General features: G+C 42.2%; 1 pseudogene; it reads left to right on the top strand.

Annotated features, from left to right (window-relative positions):
- The first annotated feature begins 974 nt into the window (after positions 1 to 974).
- Positions 975 to 21,120, top strand: LOC115204993 (tyrosine-protein kinase BTK-like; annotated as a pseudogene).
- Positions 21,121 to 23,019: the final 1,899 nt, after the last annotated feature.

Genomic DNA, 23,019 nt, shown 5'->3' with positions numbered 1-23,019 from the left:
AGTGCAAACCTCAAAATACCAGTAAATCAAGAGTACCTCAAATACAAAGCATTTGACATATGAATTTGGACCCAGGTCAGCTGTATGGTGTTTTCATGCTTTATATTTGATGTTATCAGATGATTATACTCTGTGCATTTTTGGCCTATGGTATCAGCTGAGGTTACACCACCCACCACTATCCATAGTGGAGCCATTATTCTGATCCCTAAATAATTAACAAATGCCTGTCACTATCTCTCTCTCTATCTGTCAAACTTGCTCCACTTCCATCTGATGCTGGAACGGATTAAAAGAGGCCTTGTCTTGTGTGGGAGGTTCACAGCTATAATGGTGTGGTTCGTGAACCCTGCAAGGTGCAATGAGCCTCCTTTGGGTAGATACAGCGAGCATAGGTGTCACGTCTTGACCAGCAGAGGGAGTAATTGTATTAGTATTTGGTCAGGACGTGGCAGAAGGGTATTTGTTTTGTATGGTTTAGGTTGAGTGTGAATATTGTAGTTTGTGGGTAGTTGTATTTCGCACTGCTGTGAGTATTAGCCTGTGAAACTGTCGGTCTGTCGTTCTTTGTTTTCTTGTTTTTCTGTGTTCACATTTATTTAATAAAATATAATGATGAACATGCAACCCGCTGCGCCTTGGTCCTCTCCACCCAACGACAACCGTTACAATAGGATTCCTTTAGTCTCTGTGTCTTATGATTTCAACAAAGTACAAAAGGGACCTATTTCTCCCCATATTTCATATTTGTTCAACAAAGTATTGTATCTTCAATAGAACTGCATTACCAAAAATAGAGTTTGTGGACATTTATCAAATAAAAGGGATAGTGTATGCCAGCATGCCAACAGAAATCCACATTGTTTTTCACGAAGCAACATTAACACTAAACAGTAAGTCAACAAACTCAAATCTTCAGTGAACTTTCCCTTTAACTATATCAGACATGTCATGCCTTCATCGTATGGGGGGAAAAAGTGGGTCAATGTGGTATGGAACACAGAGAAGCCGGAAGTGGTCGGTAAAGGAAACAGTTGTGCCACAGCGAAGGAGGAAATACTGGCAACAAGGGTGTCATTGGCATTAGAAGGAGTGCTCATGCAAACCAGGGGTTAGTCATACACTGATACCTGCTTCGGATCTCATCTGTTACTATAGTTTCTATATGCTTTCAGATCTATGCTGTAGTGGCACAGCACAGAGCTCATGAATAGTGGGTAAGTAGTTAGTAGTATAAGGACTGGGTATTAGTTGGTCTTATAGGCACAGATCTAGGATCAGCTTTACTGTCCCAAAATCCTAACCTTAACCATGAGGGGTGACGATGTGTTTCTAGAGGGCAACTTCGCCATACTCTGTTAAGCACTGTGGGAACTGGTTTCACACAGTCACAGTTCTTAGATGTGAAAACAGCCTGGGTGCATGTGATAAGCTGTGTTTCAGGGAAACCCATGCATATTATGAGTAAAGTACATGTACAGTACAGCATTAATGATTTTCCCGATGACGAACAGTCAACCATACATTTCCTTCAATAGCTATGATCACTATCAAGGTTTGCTACAGCACTTGATGTGGTTGAAGCCACTGGTCTCTTTTTATACCTTATAAGGCCTTGAATTTATGGGACAAAAATATTACATTTCATTGCCCGTTAAGTTCCATCTCTGACTGTAGCTGTTATATTAATGGGTCTTGTCTCCAGGTAGGGAAATAACATCTGATCAGACCATGTCAGACAATCTCCTGGAAGAGATCTTTATAAAACGCTCCCAGCAGAAGAAGAAGACCTCCCCTTTAAACTTCAAGGAGAGGCTGTTCATCCTCACACCGGACAAGATCGCCTACTACGACAATGATCTGGACAAAGGGGTATGCACTGTTAGCCTGGTCCCAAATCTAACAATGACCATAGATAGGAGTTGGCAAGACATATCTGGGACCGGGCTAATGTACTATATGTTTTTACATTATATACATTTACCTTGACCCAACCGTCTAACTTTAAGATCAGCCGTTTAATACTATAACAATACTAAAATACTACATTACATTAGCCATGCTCCCACAAATACAGACTGCAGTACCTTTTAACTACTGGTATTCAGTAGCATCACCTCAGCTAAACCTAGGGTATGGCAAATTGTAATTTACTGCATTTCTACATCATTTTTAAACTCTAAAATGCTATTTTGTAGAACAGCAAAAACAAACAAAAATGATCTCCCCCACCCCATGTCTAATGTGTATTTCTTCACCACAATATTATCTTTAAGGTCTGTGGAACTGCGTGTAGGCTACAATGTCAACCACTACTCAACTTCATCAGAAATTGACTAATTTACTTGTGGAACGGCGCATACAGTGAACATGAAATAGCTGCATAATGCACGCTATCAAGTCACAACAAGGCCAACTTCAAATGTCGACATCAATGTGAAAGTAACTGGTGCATATAACAGCTGAGTATGCCAGATAAATCCTACACATGCATTGAAATAAAAGGCATAGCCTACATCAATGGACTTACTTAGGCCTACAATTGACAAGGATGCATGAAGACAAACGAACCTGACCAAAGAATGGCGAAAATCAGGAAATACAAAAGGAAAATCTACACATGCCTTATAATTGGGAGCTAAGGCCGCACCAGTGATTCAGCGCCTCGGTACAGGTAGGTATACTGGAACTCTGTGCCGTGGTGCTGAATGGACAGCACCTCTCTCTAGTAGCCAGCAATTTAGTTTGTGGGCAGTTAAAAATGTTTTGGGCACAGGTAGGTAGCCTAAAACGCATACAGGAAAATCATAACTGGCACGCAGATATTTAGAAATGGTAGGATAAATTGGCACTGCACAGCTGCACAGCTATTTCAAGTCTCTCCAAAGATGTTCGATCGGGTTCAAGTCCGGGCTCTGACTAGGCCACTTAAGGACATTCAGAGACTTGTCCCGAAGCCACTCCTGTGTTGTGTTGGCTGTGTGCTTAGGGTCGTTGTCCTGTTGGAAGGTGAACCTTCGCCCCAGTCTGAGGTCCTGAGCGATCTGGAGCAGGTTTTCATCAAGGATCTCTCTGTACTTTGCTCCGTTCATATTTCCCTCAATCCTGACTAGTCTCCCATTCCCTGCCGCTGAAAAACATCCCCACATCATGATTCTGCCACCACCATGCTTCACCGTAGGGATGGTGCCAGGTTTCCTTCAGACGTGACGTTCGACATTCAGGCCAAAGAGTTCAATCTTGGTTTCATCAGGCCAGGGAATCTTGTTTCTCATGGTCTGAGAGTCTTTTAGGTGCCTTTTGGCAAACTCCAATTGGGCTGCTATGTGGCCTTTTACTGAGGAGTGGCTTCCCTCTGGCCTCTCTACCATAAAGGCCTGATTGGTGGAGTTCTGGAGACCAAAGCCCTCACCTCCCTGAACAAGGGCCCTCTCCCCGATTGCTCAGTTTGGCCTGGAGGACAGCTTTAGGAAGAGTCTTGGTGGCTCCAAACTTCTTCCATTTAAGAATGATGGAGGCGACTGTGTTCTTGGGAACCTTCATTGTTGCATAAATGTTTTGGTACCCTTCCCCAGATCTGTGCCTGGAAACAATCCTGAGCTCTACGGACAATTCCTTCGACCTCATGGCTTGGTTTTTGCTCTGACATGCACTGTCAACTGTGAGACCTTATATAGACAGGTGTATGCCTTTTCAAATCATGTCCAATCAATTGAATTTACCACAGGTGGACTCTAATCAAGTTGTAGAAATATCTCAAAGATGATCAATGGAAACAGGATGCACCTGAGCTTGTTTTTGAGTCTCATAGCAAAGGGTCTGAATACTTATGTAAATAAGGTATTTCTGTTTTATATTTTTAATACATTTGCTAACATTTCTGAAAACCAGTTTTTGCTTTGTCATTATGGGGTATTGTGTGTAGATTGATGAGAAAAAAATAATGTAATCAATTTTAGAATAAAGCTGTAATGTAACAAAATGTGGAAAAACTCAAGGGGTCTGAATACTTTCCAAATGCACCGTGCTGTAGGAAGCCACTCTTGTGGAAAGGTGCATACAGTGTACTATGACAGTGTCATTGTCTCCTGCGCTTCCCACCAACATTTTCTCGTGCGCGTCCCGCAAATGTTTGCGTTTTCCGTGTCTGCATTACTTGCCAGGGAAGGGAAACATTCTGCGAATATTGAAACATTATATCAACAAGGTGGCTCTAAGAATATTGATTTCAACATAGTAGCAACAAATGGGCTCTGTCTGGTATTATTGTGTTGCCTATGCTGTAGTTGCACTATCTGTGTGATTATTGTATATTTTTAAAAGCCCTACATACACATTATTGCTAGGTAATATTTAATGACGTTTTACCAGCAAGATTGATCTGTTAGAATATCTCATTTTAATTGAGGAAGATGTAAAAGCAAGACTGATAGAGTGAGAGGTGGAAATGCATTATGTGAGAGGTGGAAATGCATTATGTGAGAGGTGGATGTGAGAGTGAGAGGTGGAAATGCATTATACCAGAGGCGGGTAGACTACATTTACATTTACATCATTTTGCAGACGCTCTTATCCAGAGCGACTTACAAATTGGTGCTTTCACCTTATGATATCCAGTGGAACAACCACTTTACAATAGTACATCTATATCTTATTTGGGGGGAGGGTAGGGGGGGGGTTAGAAGGATTACTTAATCCTATCCCAGGTATTCCTTAAAGAGGTGGGGTTTCAGGTGTCTCCGGAAGGTGGTGATTGACTCCGCTGTCCTGGCGTCGTGAGGGAGCTTGTTCCACCATTGGGGTGCTAGAGCAGCGAACAGTTTTGACTGGGCTGAGTGGGAACTGTGCTTCCGCAGAGGTAGGGAGGCGAGCAGGCCAGAGGTGGATGAACGCAGTGCCCTTCTTTGGGTGTAGGGAGACCGGTGAGGATGTGGAGGAAGTAGGCCTACAACAATACATTTTTAAAAAAGTTTGCCCAACTAAATCATTAATGATTTGCATTATCTCAATTATCATTCTGTCACTGCATGACAATGTACATTTGGTTCTATTAGGGACAGATAGAAATTTACGGGGGGGAGGGTTGTCAAACTTTTTTTTTTGTTACTTTGGGGAGGCTTGTGTGGTTTTTGGGGGTCACAAAACGAACCCGTAACCCCTTTCCGGTAATCTAAACATTGCAACCTGTTGCATTAATTTAGTAAAAATATAAACCTGTTGTTTAACAAATGTAGAACCTTCAAAAAGTTGGTGCTTTCTCATCAGTTTAATATTCAATACTTATTTCAATCTACTTTAATTGCTGGACACTGTTCCATGTAATGGAAACAGATTATAATTTTAGAAATTCACTGGTGTTACCTAAACTATAAAACCAAGCAACAATAACCAGAAACGGTCAAATAACGTTTCTCATACCTCTACTTCAAATGTCCCAATGCCTGCTCGCTTTCAACCGCAGCTAATCTTTTTCTCAAGGCTCTATCCCTCTACTCATCATTTAACCTTGTATTGAAACCTCAGCTTTTCATATTACTAAAATATCGCATCATTAGAGTGCTATAAAAAAAACATGAATAACATATTACCATTCTGTAACACCCTGGCCATAGAGAGGGGTTTTTGTTCTTTATTTTGGTTAGGCCAGGGTGTTACATTGGGTGGGCGTTCTATGTTCTTTTTTCTAGGTTGGTTTGTTTCGTTGATTTTGGCCGTGTGGCTTCCAATCAGGCACAGCTGTAGTTTGTTGTTGCTGATTGGGAGTCACACATAAGTAGCCTGTTTTTTCTTTGGGTTTTTGTGGGTGATTGTTTCTGTCTAGTGTTTCTGTTTAGAGTTTTTCCTGACAGGACTGTTTGGCTGTCGTTTTTGTTTATTTTTGTAGTGTTCTCTTTTCATTAAATACCAAAGATGAATACACATCCTCCGCTGCACCTTGGTCTCATTACGACGACAGCCCTTACACATTCCCATACTGTCAACACATTAAGTTTACATCAACCCTCCTTAACAATGTCTTCATCACTGTCATCCATTGCAAGGTTTAGAAAATAAAATAAACCAAACCATGATTATTCTCTCCTTACTAGAAGGCAATGTTTACATTATAGTCTAACCTAACAATATTCCTCTATATTTTTAATACCAATCTCTGCTGGATATTCCCTTTCTGCTTCACACTATTATTTTAAGATTAACCTGTAATGCGCCAAATATATAAAATACCTCAGCCAATTCTTAATCAATCCAAACAATTCAAATTCAAAATTCTTACTTTCCAATTGACTTTCTTTCCTTTGTTACCTTCACTAGTCTACATCTCTGTTTCCATAAACTCAGAAAGCCCTCTACTATACTCTACCTCTGTCTTTCCGCTACCTCTGTCTTTCCGTCTAATGTTACTATACCAGGAGATTTTTTTTATTTTTATAATAGTCAAAACAAACTTAACTTCTGTTCACAGGGAGGCCACTTGAATTACTTGTGACCCCTCCTCCCTTCCATCAATTCAATAAATCTATTGTTGAAATAAAATAGTGTGAGATTAAAACCCCTAGCTTTTTCCTGAGTTGCATTGTTCTCAAAACCCACAAATATGTTATCTCTTGTTGTACTTTCCTATATTTTAATATTTTATTTAACCTTCATTTAACTAGGCAAGTCAGTTAAGAACAAATTCTTATTTACAACGACGGCCTAAAAACAGTGGGTTTACTGCCTTGTCAGGGGTAGAACGAAAGATTTTTACCTTGTCAGCTCAGGGATTCGATGTAGCAACCTGTTACTGGCCCAACGCTCTAACCACTAGGCTACCTGCCGCCCCATATGATGCCTTGTGACCCTGCTCTACCAAATAGTTTACTAATGTGGCGATGTTTGGCATACGAGTTTCTTCATCTTTTTAAGGCAATAACAAATTCACTACATATACTAATGCCAATTGTAATATGTTACCTAATATCCACTGTCCTTGATTCTCACAAGGATTATTCAACCCCAAAATCTGCTAAGGAGCAGCTCTATGACATCACAAAATATAATACTTTCCTTGCCTCACAAAAGCAGTCAAGCACCCAAACTAACTGGCAAAAGCTTGCTAGCTACTTCCAGACATAAACAAGAGAACTACCGAAATTAATCCATGATTAGATTTTTTTCCCATATTCGAGCCGAATTGGTAGAATGCTAAGGCACTTCCCTTAGTGTCTTTATGGCTTTGCTATAGTTTACCTCTTCTATGAATTTATTTCTGCGCCTCTCACCTCGCGGTTTTAATATATTGATGAAAAGTCTACCTTAATTCGCACTAACTTCATGGAAAAAATTATTTATTCAATCAATATAGCAACTCTTACTGCGAAAAATACATTTTCAGGCCTTATGGGCAGTTCTCTCTAAATGTATTACCCGGATGGAGAAAATCCCATAAGCATTTAGACAGTCATATAATATAATGTTTTTAACCTTATCTCTATCAAATGATCCATAAAGAGACCACTCCTCTGAACCTATGTATGGGTTGTTTAAGTTGCATATAATTATTCCCAGTATTACCTTATCAAATCTCTAGTAATCGATTATACACATAAAATGTCTCATTTTTTTTCCATATCTTCACAGAATCCATGTATAACATAGGAAATCTTAGGTACTCACATTAATTAACCACTCCATGTGTGTTTCCAACAACTCTACATCCCTACACTACCAGCGGAATCCAAAAACGTTAGTTTCCCGGACGCTGCCCTATGGAAAATAATGCTTCACACGTATCCTCAACGGTTCCCTAGACTTCCAGAAATGATAGACTTGCCGCTACTTTCTAAATAACATCCCGCATTCAATACCACCCCTTGATTTTCCAAAATGGGCAGTGATGGACAGAACCCCAAGATAACTCTACATATCAAAACTTGTTATCCAAAATTTAAATCAGCTTATTATACACATTTCTATATCTTATTATCCAAACTTCAGATTAATACTTATTTCCACTCACACAACTCTCATATCACATTCGCAAACACAGAACTCACAGGGAATAACGCCTAACAATAGTAACCCAGGGCATACCTGTTGACCTCATTTGTCAAACATTACACATTATATTTTGAACTTCACCAAGCCAGGTGACCTCGTCAGGCACTCTAGTCCTTCACTCCACATTAACCTCACCAATCCTACTGTGATCAACTCAGTACCATGAATCTGGACTTTTGGTTGCCCGCAACTGGCTAATTAACAATTATGCCCAAGGATACCTCACTTAAGAACACCCTTATCAACTCAAATCAGTCCTGCTAGTTACCTCAGCTGTGGCCCTCTTAAGGAAGACCTCGCTCTGAGCATACCCTTTTTTGTTTTTATTATTTTTCAGTTATTGATAGATTATCAAAGTGTTGTCTCCCAGATGCCAGGACAATTAGGAATATTGAGGCCTGTGTTCTCTTCCTCCAGGCTCTATCTCGGTGACACCCACCACATCTTATCTATGAAATGCCAGCTGTAGGTTTTTAGGCTCCTCTCAGTTCACACAGACATTTAATAGAACAGAAATGTCTTACTGTTCAGTTAAGTATTTAATCGTCAAATATCTAACAAATCAGGTAAATATGTAATTTTTCTATCATACCGCATGCATCCGCATGGTCCTAAAGCACACCAAAGCCATTTTTTTGTATCACAGTGCAATAATAAAACTGGGGAGGACAAAAATGCATATTTAGAATGTGGGGGAGGGGGGGGGGTTATGTCTCCCCTGTCCTCAGTGAAAGTTGCGCCCCTGTATTTATGTAAAAAATAGGGACCACAATGGAAATATGTCCCTGACTTTATTGTGCAATCCCAGTGACTTAAAAAAATATTTGTGTACATATGTATTTTTTAACTGACAAATAAAATCTATCAATCCAAACTGTGCAGTGGCCAATTGATGGAAAGATACATCTGTTGCATAACACCAAAAAGTTTAATGATATTCAGAGATTGTCAAGCCAAGTCTTTGATATTGGGTAGGCCTACAAAGTAGGGAGGGATGTAATTGTCTGTTTGTCGAGATTTACAATAGCTACAGCTATTGTTAATTGTGGTCGTAAACACTATTTTGAGTTAATTCTATAAGGGGGAGGTAGTAAAATGTATTAAACAGTAGGGTCATGTGAAAATATGTAAGACTTTTGGACCAGCCTTTTCCCCCCAATAAATTTCGACCAGTACCTTAGTCCTGCTGCTTTCCACACTCACTGTAATCCCTATCCTCTGCAGAAAAAGAAAGGGTTGAAAGGCATTGTGGGCATCGATAAGATCAAGTGTGTGGGGAGAGTACAGCCAGAGTCCAGCGCACCCACGGAGCGCCAGTACCCGTTCCAGGTGAGCACCTGCTGGTCCTAGATCAGTTAACATACTGTAGCTCAGGGGCCTCCCGAGTGGCGCAGCAGCCTAAGGCACTGCATCCCAGTACTAGTTGCGTCACTACAGATCCTGGTTTGATCCCAGGCTGTGTCGCAGCCAGCCGTGACCGGGAGACCCATGAGGTGGCGTACAATTGACCCAGCATCGTCCGGGTTAGGGGAGGGTTTCGTCGGCCGGGTTGTCCTTGCCCATTGCGCTCTAGCGACTCCTGTTGCGGACCAGGCGCATTGCATGCTGACCTGGTCGCCAGGAGTACGGTGTTTCCTCCAACACATTGATGCAACTGGCTTCCGGGTTAAGCGAGCATTGTGTCAAGATGCAGTGTGGCTTGGTGGGGTCGTGTTTCAGAGGAGGCACGGCTCTCGACCTCCACCTCTCCACAGTCCGTAAAGCAGTTGCAGTGATGGGATAAGACTGTAACTACAAATTGGATATCACGAAATTGGGAAGAAAAAGGTTAACAAAAAAATAACATGCTGTAGCTCAGTGTTTACCATTGAGACGAGCACAACCACAGATCTCAGACCTGTGGATGTTTTAGTTAACTCTTTCTTCATGTCCTGTTACAATAATTTTGTGCGGCAGCAAAAAGAGAAGCACTCCATCACTGTTGCTCCAGTTGAGTGACATCAGAATTAATATCCTATATATACTGTAGATGTTTAATTAAGCATATGTGGTGTGCTTGCTTTAACTCTGACAGTATTCTCCAGGCTTTTTGCTCAGTCTTAGTTGAGATTCCAATTAGCCCTGGGCTAAAAAGCCTATAGAGACCATTCAGGTAGCTTAGAGGTGAAAGGGGTTATACTGTGTCTACCTCAAGAGAGAAACTCCTTTACCCAGCATTGTAGAAATGGTTAACATGCTAAAAGAATAAGAAGAAGTGAAACCTACTCTCTATACAGTGCAGAACAAGGTGAACTGAGGGTTTCAACAACAGCACAAGTGTCACCACAGTAGACATGTTGACTAAGCAGTAAATTATTATTACAGCACGGCATCTATAAAGACAGGAAATACCCAATATATTTTTATGAGATGGGTGGCAGAAAGGCTGAGAAGCACAAGAAATAAATTACTGATACATTAGATAAGTTTATCTCCAAAGATGTAGGAAGCAGTAATGTGGTTCCAGATGAGTTTGTGCTGTATAATTCCTATGGTCATTGCTTGCTATATCGCACAAACAGATCTGGGGACAGGTTTAGGGAATAGTATTTTCATCCTTATTGTTGTGATAAAATAGACACTTCTACACTATTGTGTTGTTTTCGTGTGTGGCCTGCCCTGGCACTACACTTCACCAATTACAGAAACAATCGTATTCCCACCCCCCACAATTTACCACAGATAATCTACGATGAGGGCTCTCTCTACATATTCGCCAAGAGTGACGAGGTCTGAAAGCAGTGGATCCACCAGCTGAAGCATGGTCAGTATAGAGCATCAAAACAAAAGCTGAAGAACATACAGTACCAGTCAAATGTTTGGACAGTACTACTTATTCAAGGGTTTTCTTTATTTTTTACTATTTTCCACATTTTAGAATAATAGCGAAGACATCAAAACTAAGAAATAACACATATGGAATCATGTAATAACCAAAAAAGTGTTAAACAAATCAACAAATATTTTATATTTGAGACTCTTCAAAGTAGCCACCCTTTGCCTTGATGACAGCTTTGCACACTTTTGGCATTCTCTCAATCAGCTTCACCTGGAATGCTTTTCTAACAGTCTTGAAGGAGTTCCCACATATGCTGAGCACTTGTTGGCTGCTTTTCCTTCACTCTGCGGTCCAACTCATTCCAAACCATCTCAATAGGGTTGAGGTTGGGGGATTGTGGAGGCCAGGTCATCTGAAGCAGCACTCCATCACTCTCCTTCTTGGTCAAATAGCCCTTACACAGCCTGGAGGTGTGCTGAGTCATTGTCCTGTTGAAAAACAAATGATAGTCCCACTAAGCCCAAACCAGACGGGATGGCATATTGCTGCAGAATGCTGTGGTAGCCATGCTGGTTTAGTGTGCCTTGATTTCTAAATAAATCACACAGTGTCACTAGCAAAGCACCACCACACCATAACAACTCCTCTTCCGTGCTTTACGGTGGGAAATACACATGTGGAGATCATCCGTTCACCCACACTGCGTCTCTCAAAGACATGACGGTTGGAACCAAAAATCTAAAATTTCCAACGGTCTATTGTCCATTTCTCATGCTTCTCGGCCCAATCAAGTCGCTTCTTCTTATTGGTGTCCTCTAGTAGTGGTTTCTTTACAGCAATTCGACCACGAAAGCCTGATTCACACAGTCTCCTCTGAACAGTTGATGTTGAGATGTGTCTGTTACTTGAATTCTGTGAAGGCTTTATTTGGGCTGCAATTTCTAAGGCTGGTAACTCTAATGAACTTATCCTCTGCAGCAGAAGTAACTCTGGGTCTTCCTTTCCTGTGGCAGTCCTCATGAGAGCCAGTTTTATCATAGCGCTTGATGGTTTTTGCGACTGCTCTTGAAGAAACTTTCCAAGTTCTTGACATTTTCTGTATTGACTATCATTCATGTCTTAAAGTAATGATGGACTGTCATTTCTCTTTGCTTATTTGAGCTGTTGTTGACATAATATGGACTTGGTCTTTTACCAAATACTGCTATCTTCTGTATATCCAACCTACCTTGTCACAACACAACTTAATGCTCAAATGCATTAAGAAGGAAAGAAATCCCACAAATTAACTTTAAAGAAGGCACACCTGTTAATTGAAATGCATTCCAGGTGACTACATCATGAAGCTGGTTGAGAGAATGCCAAGAGTGTGCAAAACTGTCATCAAGGCAAAGGGTGGCTATTTGAAGAATCCCAAACATTTATTAACACTACATGATTCCATATGTGTTATTTCATAGTTTTGATGTCTTCACTATTATTCTACAATGTAGAAAATAGTAAAAATAAAGAAAAACCCTTGAATGAGTAGGTGTTCTAAAACGTTTGACCGGTAGTTTATATAATGCATATTGTTGAGGAAAAGTGTGAAATTGAATCACACAGCTAGATTATAATTTGCATTAAAATTCTGATTTACGGTATGATTTGCATAGATGTGAACTGTTTTGCAGCATGCATATGTCACCCTTTGTCATTAATATACTAAATTGATGCATTGACTTATCAGGAGATTGTGTGTGTGGCCTTCATTTGCAGCAAGGAGGGATACATTCCCAGTAACTACGTTGTGGAGGCTGGAAATTAACTGGAAAGGTTTGAGTGAGTATGGAATTATCTTTCTGTGTAAAACATTGACTATTAAACATGACATTAACATGATAGGATTAAATCTGAAACCCTAAACCTCTCTAATCTTGTTGGAACCAACGAATGATGTACCAAATCACCTAACCTTCCGAACCCATTATATGCCTGCACCAGGGCCACGTTCAGTAGGGCACTCAACACAAAACGTTAGAATTGTTTTTTCAATTTATTGGACAAATCAAGGTAGTCCCTCCCAGTTTCAATTAGTTTTCTTCCATTTAGTGCCTAATTAACATGACTCAGCAGAATACTGCCTCATGTGACCTGCTTTAATAACCATTGCTATGAAATCAGGTCAACCATAGTGGTTTAAAGCATGCACATTTCACCTTCTCTTTTTCCCAGCTGGTACCGCAAGACCATGAACCGTAGCCAGGCAGAGAATCTGTTGAAGACAGAGGTAATGCCAATGAATAAACAGTTGTCATACTGTTCTTCTCCTATGCTTACACCAGCCACACAAGATGATACACTGCATGTAAAATCATTGAGGATAACATAAAAAATGAGTTTTCATTGTGGTTCTCTGAGCTGAGCTGTGGTCTTCATACTGTAGCTATCAGGGCACCAATATCCCTTGTGGCATCATCTGTAAAATAGCTTAGAATGACAAAACATTGCTATGGGATACTAATGCTGCTGAACGACAAAGCAATACAAAGCAATACTTCTTCTGCTTTGTATGTATCTCCTCTAGCTGAGGTTTGTGACTAAAATGTGTATTCTTTTTTATTTTCCCAGAACAAAGATGGTGGTTTCTTAGTACGAGACTCAAGCAAAGCTGGGAAGTACACCGTTTCTGTGTTCACAAAGTGCGGGTGAGTTCATTTTCCCTTTCCCTTTCATTGAGGGCAGACAGACCGGGCATGGCTAAGTGTGTTCTGCGTCCCAAATGGCACCCTATTCCCTTTATATCCACTACTTTTGACCTGGGGTGCCATTTGGGATGCATCCTGTGTGTAGGCCTAGCCACTTGCCAAAATCATGAATGCATCCAAAGTGTTGTATTGCACTACTTTTGACCATAGGGCTCTGGTCAAAAGTGGTGCACTACATTGGAATTGGATGCAATGTCATATGCAGACCATAAATGGACAGTCAAAAGAAGAACTGCTCAGCAGTAGATAATGAAATTGGAAACAGTCACCTGCAGAGGAAGAGAGATGTAAATGTCTCCATGCAAAACCAGGATTATTCTTTCTGCACTACCTTCTCAAAGGACTTAGGCTGCATCCCAAATGGCAAATGGGCTCTGGTCAAAAGTATCACACTATGTAGGGCAGGGGTATTCAAATCTTACCCTACGTGGTGCAGAGTACTGCTGGTTTTCTGTTCTACCTGATACAGCTGGTGTCCCATGTCTAAATCAGTCCGATTAGAGGGGAAGAATGAAAAAAGGAAGTGGAACTGGCTTCAAAGTCCAGATTTGAATTTGAGGGACATAGGGAATAGGGTGCCATTTGGAAAGCAACCAAGGTGTCAGTGAACTGAGCACCTTGTTGTTATTTTTAGATTCTCGGCCCATGAAAATAAACTCATCTATTGAAAGGACATTACACTCCAAAATCAAAGATTCAGCTCTACACCATAATCCAAAATGAACAGAAGAGATAAGAACTATGTAATTTCTCGATTTGCAGTGCTCATCTTTTACATTCATTTGAAGTTGAGGCATATAGCTAGATCTACACAACCGATGGCGTGGGATGTGGACTCATCTTGGCATTATGCTCCTTTTGAGGTCTGAAAACATTGATTTTGGAGTGTTATATTCATCCATTTAACACAACCTAGTAACTCTACTCAATCAAACCAAACCTAACTCTATTTTATTCGCTGTTCGCCATTAGGGAGACTGCGGGTAGTTGCAGACACTACAACATTTGCACCACCCAACAAGGCCAGTTCTACTTGGCAGAGAAGCACAATTTCAGCAGCATCCCAGACCTCATTAACTACCACCAGCACAATGCAGCAGGTACAACTCCCCCAAATTAGGGTTGAAAGATTCCAGTAACATTACCAGAATTCTCAAAGTTTTTGAATTTCTAGCAAATTTATAGAAAATCAAATACTGAAAAATCTCATTTACATATGTATTTACACCCCTGAGTCAAAACTTTGTAGAAGCACCATTGGCAGAAATTATAGGCTTTCTGGGTAAGTCTCTAAGAGCGTTCCATACCTGGATTGTGCAACATTTGCCCAATATTATTTTCAAAATTCTTCAAGTTCTGGCCTCCCGAGTGGCGCAGCGGTCTAAGGCACTGCGTCACAGTGCTTGAGGCGTCACAACAGACCCGGGTTTGATCCCAGGCTGTGCTACAGCCGGCCGTGACTGGGAGACCCATGAGGCGGTGCACAATTGGCCCAGTGTCGTCCGGGTTAGGGGAGGATTTGGCCGGCCGGGATTTACTTGTACCATTGCACTCTAGCAACTCCTTGTGGCGGGCCAGGCATCTGCAAGCTGACTTCTGTATGCCAGCTGGACAGTGTTTCCTCCAAAACATTGGTGTGGCTGGCTTCCGGGATAAGCAAGTAGTGTCTCAAGAAGCAGTGTGGCTAAGCAGGGTCGTGTTTCGGAGTGCGCATGGCTCTCGACCTTCGCCTCTCCTCAAATAAAATGTTATTTGTTACATACACATGGTTAGCAGATGTTAATGCGAGTGTAGCGAAATGCTTGTGCTTCTAGTTCCGACCATGCAGTAATATCAAACAAGTAATCTAACAATTTCACAACAACACACAAGTGTAAAGGAATGAATAAGAATATGTACATAAAAATATACATGGATGAGCGATGGCCGAATGGCATAGGCAAGATGCAGGAGATGGTATAGAGTACATTATATACATATGAGATGAGTAGTGTAGGGTATGTAAGCATTATATAAAGTGACATAGTTTAAAGTGACTAGTGATACATTTATTACATGTATTACATTTAAAAAAATATTATTAAAGTGGCTAGAGATTCAGTCAGTATGTTGGCAGCAGCCACTCAATGTTAGTGATGGCTGTTTAACAGTCTGATGGCCTTGAGATAGAAGCTATTTTTCAGTCTCTCGGTCCCAGCTTTGATGCACCTGTACTGACCTCGCCTTCTGGATGATAGCGGGGTGAACAGGCAGTGGCTCGGGTGGTTGTTGTCCTTGATGATCTTTTTGGCCTTCCTGTGACATCGGGTGGTGTAGGTGTCCTGGAGAGCAGGTAGTTTGCCCCCGGTGATGCGTTGTGCAGACCTCACTACCCTCTGGAGAGCCTTACGGTTGTGGGTGGAGCAGTTGCCGTCCCAGGCGGTGATACAGCCTGACAGGATGCTCTCGATTGTGCATCTGTAAAAGTTTGTGAGTGATTTTGGTGACAAGCCGGATTTCTTCAGCCTCCTGTGGTTGAAAAGGCGCTGTTGCGCGTTCTTCACCATGCTGTCTGTGTGGGTGGACCACTTCAGTTTGTCTGTGATGTGTACGCCGAGGAACTTAAAACTTTCCACCTTTTCCACTAAAGTCCCGTTGATGTGGATAGGGGGGTGCTCCCGCTGCTGTTTCCTGAAGTCCACGATCATCTCCTTTGTTTTGTAGACATTGACTGTGAGGTTATTTCCTGACACCACCCTTCGAGGGCCCTCACCTCCTCCCTGTAGGCCGTCTCGTCGTTGTTGGTAATCAAGCCTACCACTGTAGTGTCGTCTGCAAACTTGATGATTGAGTTGGAGGCGTGCATGGCCACGCAGTCGTGGGTGAACAGGGTGTACAGGAGAGGGCTGAGAACACACCCTTGTGGGGCCCCAGTGTTGAGGATCAGCGGGGTGGAGATGTTGTTTCCTACCCTCACCACCTGGGGGCGGCCCGTCAGGAAGTCCAGGACCCAGTTGCACAGGGCGGGGTCGAGACCCAGGGTCTCGAACTTAATGACGAGTTTGGAGGGTACTATGGTGTTAAATGCTGAGCTGTAGTCGATGAACAGCATTCTTACATAGGTATTCCTCTTGTCCAGATGGGTTAGGGCAGTGTGCAGTGTGATTGCGATTGAGTCGTCTGTGGACGTATTGGGGCAGTAAACAAATTGGAGTGGGTCTAGGGTGTCAGGTCGGGTGGAGATGATATGATCCTTGACTAGTCTCTCAAAGCACGATAGTCATTTAGCTCAGTTACCTTAGCTTTCTTGGGAACAGGAACAATGGTGGCCCTCTTGAAGCATGTGGGAACAGCAGACTGGGATAAGGATAGATTAAATATGTCCGTAAACACACCAGCCAGCTGGTCTGCGCATGCTCTGAGGACGCGGCTAGGGATGCCATCTGGGCCGGCAGCCTTGCGAGGGTTAACATGTTTAAATGCTTTACTCACGTTGGCTGCGGTGAAGGAGAGTCCGCAGGTTTTGGTAGCGGACCGTGCCGTTGGCACTGTATTGTCCTCAAAGTGAGCAAAGAAGTTGTTTAGTTTGTCTTGGAGCAGGACATCGTGGTCCGCGACGGAGCAGGTTTTGTTTTTGTAGTCCGTGATTGACTGTAGACCCTGCCATATACCTCTCCTGTCTGAGCCGTTGAATTGCAACTCGACTTTGTCTCTATACTGATGCTTAGCTTGTTTGATTGCCTTGCGGAGGGAATAGCTACACTGTTTATATTCGGTCATGTTTCCGGTCGCTTTGCCCTGATTAAAAGCAGTGGTTCGCGCTTTCACTTTTGCACGAATGCTGCCATCAATCCACGGTTTCTGGTTAGGGAAGGTTTTAATAGTTGCTGTGGGTACAACATCACCGATGCACTTGCTAATAAACTCGCTCACTGAATCAGCGTATTCATCAATGTTATTGTCCAACGCTATGCGGAACATATCCCAGTCCACGTGATCGAAGCAATCTTGAAGCGTGGAATCAGATTGGTCGACAAGCGTTGAACAGACCAGAGCACGGGCATTTCCTGTTTTAGTTTTTGTCTATAGGCTGGGAGCAACAAAATGGAGTCATGGTCAGATTTTCCGAAAGGTGGGCGGGGCAGGGCTTTGTATGTGTCGCGGAAGTTAGAGTAACAACGGTCCAGGATTTTTTTCCGCCAAGGTAGCGCATTCGATATTCTGATAAAATTTAGGGAGTCATGTTTTCAGATTAGCCTTAAATAAATGCAGCTTCAGGATATGGGGTTTCCAGTCTACATAGAGTCCAATGAAGTTCATTCAGGGCCATCGATGTGTCTACTTGGGGGGGATATATACGGCTGTGATTATAATTGAAGAGAATTCTCTTGGTAGATATGCGGTTGACATTTGATTGTAAGGAATTCTAGGTCAGGTGAGCATAAGGACTTGAGTTCCTGTATGTTGTTATGATCACACCACGTCTCGTTAATCATAAGGCATACACCCCACCCTTCTTCTTACCAGAGAGATGTTTGTTTCTGTTGGCGCGATGCGTGAAGAAACCAGGTGGCTGTACCGACTCCGATAGCGTGTCTCGAGTGAGCCACGTTACTGTGAAACAAACAACGTTACAATCTCTGATGTCTCTCTGGAAGGCAACCCTTCTCGGATTTCGTCTACCTTGTTGTCAAGAGACTGGACGTTGGCGAGTAGTAAACTCGGGAGCGGTGCGCGATGTGCCCGTCTATGGAGCCTGACCAGAAGACCGCTTCTTCTGCCCTTCCTGTGGCGCAGTTGTTTTGGGTCGCCGGCTGGGATCCGATCCATTGTCCTGGGTGGTGGACCAAACAGAGGATCTGCTTCAGGAAAGTCGTATTCCTGGTCGTAGTGTTGGTAAGTTGACGTTGCTCTTATATCCAATAGTTCCTCCCGGCTGTATGTAATCAAACTTAAGATTTCCTGGAGTATCAATGTAAGAGATAATACATAAAAAAAAACAAAATACTGCATAGTTTCCTGAGAACGCGAAGCGAGGCGGCCATCTCTGGCGGCGCGGTACGGGAGTTGCAGCTGTGGGACAACCATTTTCAAGTCTTGCTATATATTTTCAAGTAGATTTAAGTCAACACTACGACCTCGACCACTCAGGAACATTAACTCTTCTTGGTGAGCAACTCCAGTGTAGACTTTACCTTGTGTTTTAGGTTATTGTCCTGCTGATGGTGGAAAGCAGACAACCAGGTTTTCCTCTAGAATTTTGCCTGTGCTTAGCTCCATTCCGTTACATTTTTTTATCCTGAAAAACTCCCCAGCCCTTGGCGATTACAAGCATACCCATAACACTGCTAAGCTTGAAAATACGGAGAGTGGTACTCAGTAATGTGTTGTATTGGATTTTCCCCAAACATAACACTTAATATTCAGGACAACAAGTTAATTGCTTTGTCACATTTTATGCAGTATTACTTTAGTGCCTTATTGCAAACAGGATGCATGTTTTGGAATATTTTTATTCTGTACAGGCTTCCTTCTTTTCACTCTGTCAATTAGGATAGTATTGTGGAGTAACTACAATGTTGTTGATCCATCCTCAGTTTTCTCCTGTAACTATTTTAATGTCACCAAATCCCTGAGCGGTTTCCTTCCTCTCCGGCAACTGAGTTAGGAAGGATGCCTGTATTTTTTTTTAGTGACTGGGTGTATTGATACACCATTCAAAGTGTAATTAATAACTTCACCATGATTAAAGGGATATTCAATGTCTGCTTTTTTATTTTTACCCATCTACCAATAAGTGCCCTTCATTGCGAGGCATTGGAAAAGCTCCCTGGTCTTTGTGGTTGAATCTGTGTTTGAAATTCACTGATCGACTGAGGGACCTTACAGATAATTGTATGTGTTGGGTACAAAGATGAGGTAGTAATTCAAAAATCATGTCAAATACTATTATGCAACTTATGTGACTTGTTAAGCAAATATTTACTCCTGAACTTTCAGCTTTTCATTTGTAATTAATTTGTAAAAATTAAAAAAAACATAATTTCACTTTGACATTATGGGGTATTGTGGTTTAGGCCAGTGACCCCAAAAAATCTAAATGTAATACTTTTTAAATTCAGCCTGTAACACAACAAAATGTGGAAAAAGTGAAGGGGTGTGAAAACTTTCTGAAGGCACTATATTGTCCATCATCTCCCATTCCAGGTATGGTCAGCAGGCTGAAATATATTGTGTCAAGTAGTGCACAAAATGCCCCTTCCACAGCAGGGCTTGGGTATCGTGAGTGTGTTCTTTAAATACATTCCTATTGTCTTTATAGCCTGGTGGCACTGTTTGTGTTTTGGCAGGCTGAAGATGTATAACTGTACAACTTGACAACAATAAAATAGTTGTCTATGGCACATACAGTGTGGGACCAGAATAGTGCTATAACAGAAACATTTATGACTGATTTTAAGAACGCTAGCTGTAGCAACTAGCTTGATTGTTAACATGAGTAAACATTGTGTTCCTTCAATTTGTTGTTTTGTCCTTCAGGGATTTGGGAAATTGACCCACGCCACCTCACCTTCATCAAGGAGCTGGGCAACGGGCAGTTTGGAGTGGTGAAGTATGGGAAGTGGCAGGGCCAGCATGACGTGGCCATCAAGATGATCAAGGAGGGCTCCATAACGGAAGACGACTTCATAGAGGAGGCCAAAGTCATGATGTAAGCACAGCTCTCTCTATCTCACAAGGATGCAGTCAGTGAACTATGGGGTCAAATGTAGTGAATGAGTGCCCAATTCCAAATCAACCCCTAGCTCCTACTACCGTACCTGCTACAACCAAGGCAATTAAGTTGATCCGAAAGGACTGGAAATATACATTCAGAGCCATAGATAGAGATATATTCAGAGGTACAGTATACTGTATATATGGTAACAGCTCCACCTTGTCCTCTGACAAAATTCTCACCATATAGGGCAACAATGTTGTTCAATTTAACCCACATAGCCCTCAACACATGTTCAATCTCATCTCTTTTCTCTTGAACCAGGAAGCTCCGCCACGAGAACTTGGTTCAGCTGTATGGCGTGTGCACCAAACAAAGGCCCATCTACATTGTCACAGAGTTCCTCTCCAACGGCTGCCTGCTCAGCTACCTGCGGGAAGGCCTGAAGCAGCACGTCCCCTATCCAGCTCCTGGAAATGTGTAAGGACGTCACAGAGGGCATGGCCTACCTGGAGGCTCAGCAGTACATCCACAGAGACCTAGTAAGAGATGTACTTATAAGATATGAGTCAAATAGCTTGGGTTTTGCAGTTTGCACTTTAGGGGCTATTCCATTGACTCCATTGATTTCAAACTAAATCAAGCGCAGCTTGAGAAATTTGAAAGACTCAGCAGGTTTGATACTGATTTGGTAATGTAGGCTACTGTCCTATAATACACTATACAATACTGACCTCAAATAACAAATACTGTATTATTTTTCTCAGGTAGATACCAATGGGACCATTAAAGTCACTGACTTTGGACTGTCAAGGTAAAGACTGAATGTTGTGCTTGATTCTGGCAGCTTTTACAAATAATCACACACTGCAGAAATACCTGACAAATAAATCAAATCTACAGTTGATTCTTACAGCAATATTATGTAATTAACTGACTTGTCTAGTTAAAAGGTACTTTTTTTTAAATGCTAATTTCATGAGGTAGGAATATTGCTAAAAATATGATCAATGGCTCATTCGATAGAAGATACCCTCCCACGTTATAACATCAGCCAGTATTGAAATCTGACATGTATGATAGAAGTTTTTGCGATCTAAAAGTCGTATTCCTATTAACTTCCAGTGTAGTGAGAAGAAACGCCCTCTCACTGTCAACTGCGTTTATTTTTCAACTTAACATGTGTAAATATTTGAATGAACATAACAAGATTCAACAACTGAGACAAACTGAACAAGTTCCACAGACGTGACTAACAGAAATGGATTAATGTGTCCCTGAACAAAGGGGGGTCAAAATCAAAAGTAACAGTTAGTATCTGGTGTGGCCACCAGCTGCATTATGTACTGCAGTGCATCTTATGGACTGCACCAGATTTGCCAGTTCTTCTTCCACCAAGGCACCTGCAAGTTCCTGGACATTTCAGGGGGGAATGGCCCTTGCCCTTACACTCCGATCCAAAAGGTCCCAGACGTGCTCAATGGGATTGAGAACTGGGCTCTTCGCTGGTCATGGCAGAACACTGACATTCCTGTCTTGCAGGAAATCATGCACAGAATGAGCAGTATGGCTGGTGGCATTGTCATGCTGGAGGGTCATGTCAGGATGAGCCTGCAGGAAGGGTACCACATGAGGGAGGAGGATGTCTTCCCTGTAACGCACAGCGTTGAGATTGCTGCAATGACAAGCTCAGTCCGATGATGCTGTGACACATCACCTCAGACCATAATGGACCCTCCACCTCCAAATCGATCCCGCTCCAGAGTACAGGCCTCGGTGTAACGCTCATTCCTTTGACGATAAACGCGAATCTGACCATCACCCCTGGTGAGACAAAACCATGACTCGTCACTTTTTGCCAGTCCTGTCTGGTCCAGCGACGGTGGATTTGTGCCCATAGGCGACGTTGTTGCCGGTGATGTCTGGTTACAACAGGCCTACAAGCCCTCAGTCCAGCCTCTCTCAGCCTATTACGGACTATCTGAGCACTGATTGAGGGATTGTGCGTTCCTGGAGTAACTCGGGCAGTTGTTGTTGCCATCCTGTACCTGTCCCGCAGGTGTGATGTTTGGCTGTACCGATCCTGTGCAGGTGTTGTTACACATGGTCTGCCACTGTGAGGACGATCAGCTGTCCGTCCTGTCTCCCTGTAGCGCTGTCTTAGGCGTCTCAGTACGGACATTGCAATTTATTGCCCTGGCCACATCTGCAGTCCTCATGCCTCCTTGCAGCATGCCTAAGGCACGTTCACGCCGATGAGCAGGGACCCTGGGCATCTTTCTTTTGGTGTTTTTCCGAGTCCAGAGACCTTAATTGCCTACCGTCTGTAAGCTGTTAGTGTCTTCACAACCGTTCCACAGGTGCATGTTCATTAATTGTTTGTGGTTCATTGAACAAGCATGGGAAACAGTGTTTAAATCCTTTACAATGAAGATCTGTGAAGTTATTTGGATTTTTACAAATTATCTTTGAAAGACAGAGTCCTGAAAAATGGATGTTTCTTTTCTTGCTGAGTTTATTTTCCCAATTAGAATTTAATGTACACTAATCTTCTGTCATTACCATGGGTTAAAGAACTGAATGTGACAATTTTCTGAATGTATCAAACCACCATTCTCTTTTGGCCAGTTAGAATGAGTGGCTAGAGTGGCTTACATGCTTAGCTGGCAAACTGAAGTTACCGCCTATGATCATTACTTTACTTACTGTTTTGGTCA

The sequence above is a fragment of the Salmo trutta genome, chromosome 13, assembly GCF_901001165.1.
Source record: "Salmo trutta chromosome 13, fSalTru1.1, whole genome shotgun sequence".
Taxonomy (NCBI): domain Eukaryota; kingdom Metazoa; phylum Chordata; class Actinopteri; order Salmoniformes; family Salmonidae; genus Salmo; species Salmo trutta.
This window is presented reverse-complemented; position numbering and strand designations above follow the sequence as displayed.